Consider the following 12,043-nt stretch of genomic DNA (forward strand, 5'->3'; position numbering starts at 1 on the left):
AATACACTTGGCTCTGTGGGCCAGAGGGTTTCTGTTGCCATTGCTGAACTCTGCTGTTGATGGTACCTGGACCGTGCTTGGCTGGGTTCCAGTGGCACTGTGTGAGCAGGGCTTAGCCTGCAGGCTGTGGCTTACTGATCCCTGTACTGGGCAGTAATTTTGGAATCTTCTGGATGTGGACTCCTGTGAGTCTGCAGGTGGTTGCTCTCATCTTCTTCCTCACTTCTCTGCCTTCCCCTCTCAGTGGCCTGGGGTTTCGGTCAGTGGGTGTGTTAGTTTGCAAGCTGCTGGAATGCAATATACCAGAACTAGAATGGCTTTTTAAAAGAGGAGTTTAAAAAGTTACAAGTTTACAGTTCTAAGCCTATGAAAATGTCCAAACTAAGGCATCCAGGGAAAGATACCTTACTTCAAGGAAGGCCAATGGGTCAGGAACACCTCTGTCAGCTGGGAAGGCACGTGGCTGGCATCTGCTGGTCCCTCACTCCTTTGTCTTCAGCCTCTGCTTCTGTGGGGGGTCCTCACTTGGCTTCTCCAGGGCTGGGTTCATATCTCGGCTTCCCTTGGCTCTCTGCAGGTTCTGGCTTGCTTAACATCTCATGGCAATGTCCGCTGGGCTCCAGGCATCTCCAAACATCTCTGTCCTCTGCCTGTCAGCTCTGCTTTGAAGTTTGTTGGCTCTGTCGTTTCTGGCTGTCTCCAAAATGTTTCCTCTTTTAAAGGACTCCAGTAAACTAATCAAGACACATCTGGAATGGGTGGAGTCACATTTCTATCTAATCAGAGGGTCACACCCACAACTGGGCGTGCCATGTCTCCATGGAGATAATCTAATCGAAAGTTTCCACCCTGCATTGCATCAGGATTAAAAGAAACAGCTGCTCCTACAAGAGTGGATCAGGATTAAAACATGGCTTTTCTGGGGTACAGAATACTCTTAAACCAGCGCAGTAGGGCAGACTCGGGTCCTGCAGGGGGGAAAAGCAGCAGAAGCTGGGCTGGCCAGGTGGCATAGGGAGGCTGAGCCCCTGGGCCCCGAGGCTGCTGCTCCGGGGTTAGCGATGCCGGCATTAGCCTCTGCTGCCATCCGAAGGACACTGTGGCCGGGTTGCTGGCAGGTGATCCAGCACCATGAGGGCTGCTTTGGTGTGACCTCCCCTGAGAGGTGGTCCAAGGTGAGTTTGGGCCCGGCTGTGGTCAGAGAAGGGCTTAAAAACTCCCAATGAAAAGGAAAAACAAAAGCTCATTTGGCGGCACGCACAGCCTGGCCTTGGGTGTGTGCCTCCTTGGGGCTCCATGGTTAGAGCAGGAGTTCTCCACCTCAAGCCTGGGCTCTTGAACTCAGGCAGAATTGTGGGGACCCATTAAGATCCAGCTTCTCAAAGGAGTTCATGGCCCTCCTGTCCCCAAAGAAGTTGACACCCACTGCTTTGGAGGAAAACGGGAAATAAGAAACTCATAACTTAAAGAGAACTTATTTTTCATTATAAAAGCATGACGTCCCTGGTTTAAAATTTCTCATAAAACAGTGAAAATATGTATCCCTTAGGAGTGAAATCCCTCCGTTGTTCTGTTCCTGAGAGTCGCCGGGGCTGTGAGGGGTCCGTGCACGCCTTCAGCAAGAAGGCCGGCACCCTGGAGGGGTCGGGTGACCTGGGTGCCAGGGATGGGAAACCCTGCCCAAGTCTCACCCAGAGAAGACGGGCGCGTGCCCAGACCCAGTCCCCCTCCTCCCCGTTCCCGGTCTCCGCATCATCTTCATCACTCTGCAGGTAGCAGGAGGGTCACCTCCAGCTGGGACAAAACCCAGAGGCAGAACCTGGGGCCCGTGGAAAGGATGAGGAGATCCAGCCAGTCCCTCACAGGTCACTGGCCAGCACAGGTGACTGCCTAGAGGAGGCGTGGACCGTGACTGGTTTTGGCTGCTGGGGTGGGCTCCTGTCCCCGAGGGGTAGACACCGGCCAGAATGGGGGTTCTCTTAGGAAGGAGGGGAGGCCCCCCAACTTGTGCCTTTTTTACTGAGCAGCCTACCAGGGGTGTTGTGTCCACCTGTGTTCTCCGGACGCGTGGGGGAGGCTTTCTGGTGGTGACGGGGGGAAAAGCCCACTCCTGGCCAACGCCCGGATGCCCGATGCAGAGCTCCTTCCTCTGGGACGGTCACGCCTAAAATTGTAACTGGAGCCCCTGTAACTTTTTCTCTTGCCCGGTGGTGTGGCAGCCAGTAGTGCCGGGTGTGCGTGTTTGGGGGCGGCTGGGAGGTGTCTGCTCCCTAGACAACCTTTAAACCCTGATTTTTGCCCCATGTTGCACCCCCGCCCCCCGCTCCCTCCGAGAGCCTGGGGTTGCTGACCCCCCACCTTCCCCGTCTTGGGGCCTGGGGAGCCCCACTGCTGCCTTGGGCAGACTCACTAGTTGCCGTTCCTCCTGCTGGATGTCTTGCAAAGAGACAAGCCTTCTTCATCCTCTTGATCACTCTGGGTCCCCTGTCTCTTACTTCCGCTCCTTCTAGAAGCACCTGCGGATGGAGAGGTGAGGACATGGGACCAGCTGCCACCTCTGACTGGGAGTCTCCATACAGCGGGGGGAGGGTCCCTTCAGCAGCAGCCCGGTTTTCTGTAGCCTGTGTGTGTGTGTGTGTGTGTGTGTGTGCATGTGCGTGTGCGTGTGTGTGTGCACACGTGCGTGGTGGGCGAGGCGGGTGTTGGGCCTGGCTTTACTTCCTTTCGGTCTTAGTCTGCCCACGCCCTGAATTGTGTTGCGGGGTGAAATTCAATTGCTCTTTGGTTGTGGAGAGCCGGGTTGGGTGCCCAGCAGCTGCAGCCTCCGTTCGCCCCCTGGTCTGATTCCTGGGTGGGGGCCCCACCTCTGCTGGTGTTGTGACTTCCTGGTCCTGTCCCCACCTACCCTGCGTCCGGGCCGGCGTGAGCCCTCTGCCCGCTCAGAGCAGGGTTGCAGGAGGTAAGAGGATGCTGTTGAGAACTTACAAACTGTCCTGAGCCCAGAGCTGGCCTCCGTGCCCCTTCCTGAGGCTAAAACAGCACAGGGACCCGAGGGCTGTGGCGGGGCCCCCGAAGCCCCCCGGCACTGCTCCCTGAGCCCCAGCTGGGCCGGGGTTCCTCCGGCCACCTAGCTGTTTGGCCCTCCCCGACCAGATCTCACTGACAGCTGGCACTCTGTGCCCCAAAGGGGACTGGCTGCTCCGTCACGTCCCTGGACAGTCGCTGGCCCCGAGCCTGGGCCAGCTCAGCTTAGCTTGGCCTCGGTGACAGGGTCTCTGTCAGAATGCTGCTTCTCAGGTGCCAAGTCTCAGCCATCCCCGACACTGCCCTTGCTCAGCCAGGCTGCAGGTGGCAGGGCTGGGGTGGGGAAGGTGGGGGCAGAGCCCTGTGGCCCGCCCCATGGCCTCTCTCCCATCCCCTCAGTTGCCAGTGTCTTGTGCTCTGGTGTGTCTGGGATTGGGATTGTTAGGAGGTTTGCCCTGGGGAAGCAGGGGTGGGGTCCTTAGGGCTGAGGGTGGTTTACCTCTCCCTCTGCACAGACCCAGGGCAGGGCTCTTGGACCACCCCTGTAGAGGGTCCTGAGCCGGTCTGCACCCGAGGGCGCCCTCCGCAGGTTGCCGGGCTGTCAGGTAATGGAGCCTTCAGCAGGGTCTCCTGATCTCCTGGGCACATGGGCCCTGTGGCCATTTGCCCACAAGTGAGAGGTGGAAAAACGAATGTGCCCATCTTCTCAGGTTGTCCCCAAGATCGCGTGGCCACTCTGTGCACGCAAGGCTTTAATTAGGTCACCCAAGTTCCATTCGTGTTCCTGGGCCGAGGGCACATCCCCAGCAGTATTTAAGGTGGGGTCAGCCCGGTGGGGGTTGGGCACGGGGAAAGTGGGGGAAGGAGATCCCCCTTCCCAGGGCCGCCCCTACCAGTGCCAGCCGTACCCCGGCTTGCTGGGCTTCAGGAGGGCTCCCTCAGCGTCCCGGGCCTGTGGGCCCTGAGGGCAGCAGCCCAGGATGGGTTCCTTCCCATGCCCACCTCGGTGGGTTTGTGGCTTCTGGCCCCCTCGGAGATCCGAGCTCCGGCCAGCTGTCCCTGGCCCAGGCTGTGTGTGGAAACCCTGCATGGGTTGGACACTCATCTCAAGAGGCCCACAGGGCTCCTGAGAACCCCCAGGTGGCCTAGGCTTCCCGGGCCCCTGCAAACACCTGGTCTCAATTCTCCTGACTGAGCCTGTATGGAAAGCATTGGGGGCCAAGGGGAGGCACCCCGTCACTGCACCATTGCAGAGAACAACTGGCACTTGCTTGTTTAGAACCCCCTAAAAAAAGGGGGTCTCTTTTTAGCCTCCAGCCCTCTTGGGGCTTTCTCCCTCACCCCTTCTTCTCCCTCCTCCTTTCTCAGTGGCCTGCCTGGAATTCCCATTTCAGCTCACTCCATTCCCTGTTCCTAACCAAGTCCCCAGACCATCTGTACTTACCAGACCTGTAGGGTGCTCTCCGTGTCAGAAAGACCAAGGAGATTCCCCAGGATTAGGATCTTTCTCTTAACAGTATCAACCCAAACTGAAAAGGAGCCTTGTCTTTAATCTTGGCAACAGCTGAACAGAGCAATTAGTAGCCCAGAGAGTTTGAGTAACTTTCCCAGAGACACACAGCACATGCTGCAGCCACGGCTTTTTGAACCAAGAAGCCCATCCCCAGAGGCACTGGCAGCCCCCACTGTCCTTCACCTTCCTTAGGGGAAGCCATAGAAGCTTTCAGGAGATGTCTTTGTTTCCTATTAGGAGCTCTCTGAGGCCTTCCAAGGCTGATCCCTCGCAGCTTGTCATTCTTTTTTTTTTAAGTTGTCAGTTTTTTTTTCTTTTTCCTCTTTTTATTAGAGAAGTTGTGGGTTACAGAACAATCATGCATAAAATACAGGATTTCCATATACCATCTTATCCTCAAAGCCTTGCATTGGTGTGGAACATTTGTTAAAACTGATGAAAGGACATTTTTATAATTGTACTATTACTATTAACTATAGTCTGAAGATTTAACATAGGATTCACTGTTTGCATAGTACAGTTCTATGGATTTTTATAAAATTTTTATTCTTTTACCATATATACAATCTAGAATTTCCCCTTTTACATATATTCAGATGTATATTTCAGAGCTGTTAATCGAGTTCACAATATTGGGCTACCATCACCACCATCCATTACCAAATATTCCCATCATTCCAGATAGGAACCCTGTATATTTTAAGCCTTAAATTCCTGTTCTCTATCCCCATCCTGTCCCCTAGTAACCTATATTCTTGATTCTGGCTCTTTGAGTTTGCTTATTCTAATTTTTTCATATCCATGAGATCATGGAATATTTGTCCTTTTGTATCTCGTTTATTTCACTCAACATGATGTTTTCAAGGTTCACCCATGTTGTTACATGTAATAGGACTTCATTTCTTTTTTATGGTTCAGTAATATCCCATTGTATATACCACATTTTATTCATCCATTCATTAGTTGACCAATACTAGATTGCTTCTGTCTTTTGACAATTATGAATAATGCCACTGTGAACATCAGTGTGCAGACATCTGTTGGAGTCCCTGCTTTCATTTCTTCTGTTATGTACCTAGTAGCGGGATTGGCAGGTCGTATGGTAATTCTATGCATAGCTTCCTGAGGAACTGCAGAACTGTCTTCCACAGCAGCCGCACCATCTTACATCGCCACCAGTAATGAATGAGGGTTCTTGTTTCTCCACATCCTCTCCCACATTTGTTATTTTCTGTTTTTTTTTTTTTTTTAAATAGCAGCCATTCTAATGGATGTGAAATGGTATCTCATGGTTTTGATTTGCCTTTCCCTGATGGTTAATGATGTTGAGCAGCTTTTCATGTGCTTTCTGGCCATTTTGTCTATCTTCTTTGAAGAGATGGCTTCAATTTTTTTAATTGGGTTGCTCGTCTTTTTGTTTTAAGTTGAAAGCTTTCTTTACATATTCTGAATATGAAACTTTTAAGAGATATGTGGTTTCCAAATTGTATAGATTTTCTTCCACTGTTTAGGTTGCCATTTTACTTTCATGATAAAGTCCTTTGAGGCACAAAAGTTTTTAATTTTGATGAGGTCTCATTTATCCATTTTTTCTTTTGGTGCTTATGCATCGCCTAACAGAAGGTCCTGAAGTTGCTTCCCCATGTCTTTTTCTAGAAGTTTTATAGTTCTGGCTTTTATATTTAGATCTTTGATTCATTTTAAGTTGACTTTTGATTAAGGTGTGAGGTAGGGATCTTCCCATTTTTTTTTTTGCAAATGAAGGTCCAGTTTTCCCAGCACCATTTGCTGAAGAGGCTATTCTTTCCCAACTGAGTGGTCTTTTTCCCCTTGTCAAAATCATTTGGCCCAGAGGATGGTAGCATGTTCTTGTGAGAATAATTGACAGTGCCGAATGGCGTGTGAATGTGGTGGAAAGGGGAAGTTTAGGAGTCATGTATGTCACCAGAAGGAAAGTTGGAGGTTAAAATATAGGAATGCATACCAAAGTGAATCTTGTGGTGGGCAGTGTCCGTGATTAACTATACATATATAAAAAAAGTTCTTTCCTGAACTAGAACAAATGTATAGTCTATTACAAGGAATTAACCATAGAGGGGTATATGGGAAAAAATGTACATGTTGCAAGCTGTGGACTATCGTTAATAGTAATATCTTAATATTCTTTCAACAGCAGTAACAAATGCACCACACCAATGCTATGGGTCAATAATGGGGGCATAAGGAGTATGGGAGAGTTTGGGTTTTCTTTGTATTTCTTTTCTGGAGTAATGAAAATGTTCTAAAATTGATCATGGTGTTGTATCCGCAGCTATGTGGTGATACTGTGAACCATTGACTATATAAATCAGATGTTTTTATATTATGTGTGAATATATCTCAGTAAAACTGAATTAAAAAAAATCAGTTGCACAAAACTGTGAAGGGTTGAATGCAGAGCTCGCAATTCAGTGCCATAGATCTATTTGTCTTTGTGTGAGTATCATGCTTTTTATTACTGTGACTCTGTAAGTTTTTTTTTTTAACTTTTTTATTGTATAATATATTATATATACAAAGCAAAGAAAGAAAAAAGCAATAGTTTTCAAACACTCTTCAATAAATAGTTACAAGACAGATCCCAGAGTTTGTCATGGGCTACCATACCATCCTCTCAAATTTTTCTTTCTAGCTGTTCCAGAACATTGGAGGGTCAAAGGAATAAATATTTTTCTTATTATCACAATCGACTTTTTTTTTCTTTTTTTGTGAAAAATAACATATACAAAAAAGCAATAAATTTCAAAGCACAGCACAACAATTAATTGTAGAACAGACTTTAGAATTTGGTATGGGTCACAGTTCCACAATTTTAGATTTTTACTTCTCGCTGCTCAAAGATGCTGGAGACTAAAAGAAATATCAATATAACGATTCACCAGTCATAGTCATTTGTTAAAGTCTACCTTCTCTGTGTAACTCCATCATCACCTTTGATCTTTCTCCAACTCTTTTGGGATATTTGGCTGTGTGCATTCTAACTTTTTCAGGTTGAAAGGGGCTGTCAGTATTATGGGGAGGGAGATGAAGCTAGCTGATATTTTGGAGAGGCTGGGTCCTCTAAGTTTCAGGACTTTTCTGGTTCAGGGACCCCTATGGAGGTTATAGGTTTCTGGAAAGTTACCGTAGTGCATGTAACCTTTGTAGAATCTTATATATTGCCCTAGGCATTCTTTAGGCTTGGCTGGGATAGTTTTGGTTGGGGTTTGGCAAATTATGAGAGGTAGCAATGTATAACTGAAGCTTGTATAAGAGACTCCAGAGTAGCCTCTTGACTCTATTTTAACTCTTTCAGCCACTGATATCTTATTCCACTTCTTTTCCCCCTTCTAGTCAAGATGGCATTGTTGATCCCATGGTTCCAGGGCCAGACTCATCCCTAGGAGTCATTTCCCATCCCACTAAGGAGACTTTGACCCCTGGATGTCATGTCCTACATAGGGGAAAGGGCAATGATTTCACTTGCAGAGTTGGGCTTAGTGAGAGAGAGGCCACATCTGAGCAACAAAAGAGGTCCCCCAGAAGTAACTCTTAGGCATGCCTATAGGTAGTCTAAGCTTCTCCACTGTATACAGAAGCTTCAGGAGAGCAAGCCTCGAGATCAAAGCTTGACTTACTGATTTGGGTGTCCCTAATGTTTGACACAGTATCAGGGGATTTCCTGATGGTTAAGTTTAATAGTTTTATATATTTCCTCCCATCCCTCAAGGGACTTTGCCAATACTTTTTGATTATCTGTTTAATATAGTCTAGGATGTATCCAGGCATGTAATAAGCTTTAAGATGGGAAAGCATGAGTCCTCCAATTTCATTCTTTCCACTTGTGGTTCTTGGTCAGAGCGTTCCCAGCATTTATGCTTTGGGTGTGGCTGAAGCCCTTGCGTTACTGACCTTGGCATTGGCATGTTCTGTCTCCTCAGGCGTGCTGATGGGCTTGGCTTGCTGTGTTTCCACAGTACACACAGGGAATTTTCAGGGAACCGAAACATCCAATTGAAGCCTTCCCACTAGTGAGTAGCAGTGGCCGGTTCAAGCGCGAGGCATGGAGAGCTTGGTGCAGCCACTGGTGTCCTGTGTGGCCACCCACCGTGGCAGGGCCAGGACACGGACACGGCACACATTTGGTGGGCAGGGCCCAGGCAGTGGCCTCCTTGCTCAGTTTCCCCTCTGCTGCCTTCTTTTTAAAATTATTTTAAATGCGGCCCTCTTCCCAGGAGAGGAAAGAATTCCCCAGAAGTGACCAGGTTATAGAACTCATGCCCCCATCATGCTCCCGAGGGCACTGGCCCTGCACTGGACAGGTGAAGCCGTGTCCACAGCCAGCCCCATGTCACTACCCCCCCCACCCTGCATCCAGCCTGGGCCTGCTGCTTTGGTCTGCTCCCCTGGACCCCCACCACCCCCAGAAAAACCCACCCTGCACGCTGAGCAGAGAGGTCTCTCCAAAACAGTCATCCCATGTCCTGCCCCTGCTTCAGACCGCACTGGGGGGCTCCCCTGTGGTGCTTTGGACGATAGGAGTACCCGGAATGCCTTGTGTGGGTTGCCCCACTCACCCCCTCCGCGGGCGTCCCGGCCACTCTGCACCGGGCAGGACTGTTGGCGGGGGCTCCCTCCCGCGGCCCTGCACGCCCGCCCCGTCCCTCCTCCTCCCCCTGCAGCCCCTCCCGAGCCGGGCCCTCCCGCAGCTGAGCGGTTCCTCTGCGCTGCCTCGGCAGGGGCCTGTCTGTGTGCTTTCCTGCTGCCCTGGAGCGGCCCGGGGGACCGGCGCGGTGGCCAGAGCGGGAGGGGCGGGAGGGCACCGACGGTTTGGACCTGGGCCGAGCCAGGGGCTGCCTGATGAGCGGTCAGAGGCTTCTGCACCCGCCGGTCACTTCACGCACGGGGACAGCAGGTGGCTGGAAGGCGCGGGACCCCCGCCCGGGAGGGGAGGCCAGGATCTGGCGGGCAAAGAAGTGTGGGAAAGGAAGACGGCCTCCAGCCTCGGCGATCCCTAAGGCTCCTGTGGACGAGGCGCAGTTGGGGACGCCCAGGGGTGGACGCCGAGGCCCCCGCCGCGCTGGTGCCTGGAGTTGGGCCTGCCTGGGAACCCAGCGGATGTGTTAAAATGCAGGTTCTGACTCAGAAGGTCTGGGGTGGGACCCGAACCTGCATTTTCCAGACAATCGCGGTTGGTGGACCACACCCCGAGTCGCCAGCACCTGACTTGGAAAATGCCTTACACGGTTTCCATGCAGGGTATTTCTTTCTTTCATTAAAAATTTTTTTTTAATTAAATTGGCTTACAAATTTTTTTTTCTAAAATTGAGATGAAATTCACATAACATCCAAGTTACCATTTTCAGGTGCACAGCCCTGTGTATGCCCAATGCTGAGAAGCCACCACCTCTCTCTAGGTCCCAAAGTTTCCCATCGCCCCAGAAGGGAACCCCGGACCTGTGAAGTAATCACACCCCTTTTCTGCAGAAGACCTGGGAGTCCCTGACGGGCCTGGGGCTCTCTGAGGCATAGGTGACCCCCCCCCCCCAGCACTCAGGCATTTCCCTTCTGGGGTCCCTGGGGCTGGGGCGCCGTGATGGCTGAGCCTGATGGCCTGAGGCAGACAAAGCTGGGCCTGTTCCCTTCTTCCCCAGCAGCGGGGTCATTCCTGACAGCTGAAAACCAAGAAAGCCCGGGGGCGCTGCGCAGGGGGAGCCAAGAGGGTTTCCGTGGACACTGGAAACCGGCCCCTGGCCCCTCACGGGGTGGCTTTGGTTGGTGGAAGGACTGCTTGTCCCTGGAGTCTGGGGGGTGCGGTGAGGGGTGACTGGGCCCCTTAGGCCAGGCCGGGGCCTTCCCAGGTGGTGGGCACGCCCGGCTGTGCACCTGGAGTTGTATACAAGGCCCCCCTACTTCTCCCCATGAGAGATGGCCAGTTCCCCACGGGCAGCTCGGCCCCAGGCACTCCACGAGTCGGCGACCCTTTCTGAGGGGACCTTTGGAGGCAGACCCTGTCCTCTCACCCAGGACCCTGCTGGACCGTCAGAGTCACTCAGCGAGTGCTTCTTGGCTAGTCAGCACCTAGGCCCAGGGCAGCGGGAGGTTTTCTCTTAGAATGCTAGAGGGGAGAAAGGGTGCAGGTCGTTTAGGCAAGTAGAGGCCCTTTCTCTTTGTGCTCTAAACAGGTAGTCATTTAAAAAATGGCCCCTTCCGGGGTGCTCATTGGGGGCCAGACGCAACCCTGCAAGGCACGCGCTGCTCACCTGTGCCCATCGGCAGAGCGAGGGGGGGACTGGCTTTGAACCCAGGTCTGTGTCCACAGGCGCCACCCATGCGCCCTGCAGGGCCATCCGAGTACAGGGATCAGGAGTGTCCCCGATAGATCCCAAAAGTACAAAGATGAAAGGGACTGAGAAAATGCCAACGCTGAAGTATGGAAGACCTTCTCCAGGCCAGACGAGGGCCGGAAGGAAGCCCCAGGAAACACACAGTGATGGGGGGGCTTGGGATTATGGTAGGTTTTCTCTAATTTCCTGGAGTGCTTTTAATAAGAAAAACTGGAGTGAAAATATAAATTACAGAAAGCTGGTATAAGGAGCTAAGATGTAGGTGGGAGGGGTGGAGGCTTAGGAAACTCCACCTGCCCGGTGGGGAGGGAAAGGAAATAGGTAGATGGTGTGAAATGGGGGAGGTTGGGGAGACAGAATTGGGACTGGCTCCTAGGGAGAGTGCTGCAGGGCTGGGACCCCCCACTTCCAGGAAGGATCACCTGTGCTTAGGGGTGCCCTCTGGGTTTCCCCTGCTGGACTGACCCTTTCCTTTTACAAAGCTGGATTCCAAATTGTCTGCAAAGAATGTGATGGCACTTTCATAGTGGGATAAGAGAGCAAAGGAGGTTTCCTAAGTGAAGACAACCAATCCTGCTGTGTTCGCCTTCCCCATGGGTTCAGAAATTGGAAGCATATGGTTTGCAAGTGGGGTCATCTGAAGAGAGGGACCCTGGGGCAGGTTAAAGATGACACCCCCACCTCCACCTCTGCCTCAGGGGCCTCCCGCCTTTCTCCAGCCACACCCACCAGTGTGAGGCACAAATGATGTCCTCATAAGGTCTCATCTTTTAAATACCTCATTTCCCTGGGGAACTTCTCACCAGGCTTAACCTTGGTTAGCTCTTCCTTCTGTCTTTCTTAACTTGTCACTGGGACGACCTTTAGCATTCTTAAGGATTGACCTGAATATTAAGTCTCTGCTCCCTAAGACCTAAGGCTCGCGTGGGCTTGGGAGTCAGGCTGGCTGGTGTGACTTGGGATTAGCCACCCTTGCCAAGCCAAGGGACCCTGGGCTGGGAAGCTTTTTGGATCTAGCAGTCTTGGGCTGGCTGCCCAAATGATACCCCCAGTTTCTTCACTTACAACCTCTCACAGGAGAGCTGGGACTAAATCACATTAATTGATTTGGAGGGCTTGGCTGGTGAGACCGGTTCTCCAA

The 12,043-nt window shown here is 51.5% G+C and overlaps 1 protein-coding gene across 1 annotated transcript in view; it reads left to right on the plus strand.

Moving 5' to 3' along the window:
* Positions 1 to 12,043, plus strand: part of EFHD1 (EF-hand domain family member D1) — a 69,060-nt gene that overhangs the window by 7,482 nt on the left and 49,535 nt on the right. The gene's annotated exons all lie outside the window — the stretch shown is intronic.

The sequence above is a fragment of the Tamandua tetradactyla genome, chromosome 3 (genome assembly GCF_023851605.1).
Source record: "Tamandua tetradactyla isolate mTamTet1 chromosome 3, mTamTet1.pri, whole genome shotgun sequence".
Taxonomy (NCBI): Eukaryota; Metazoa; Chordata; class Mammalia; order Pilosa; family Myrmecophagidae; genus Tamandua; species Tamandua tetradactyla.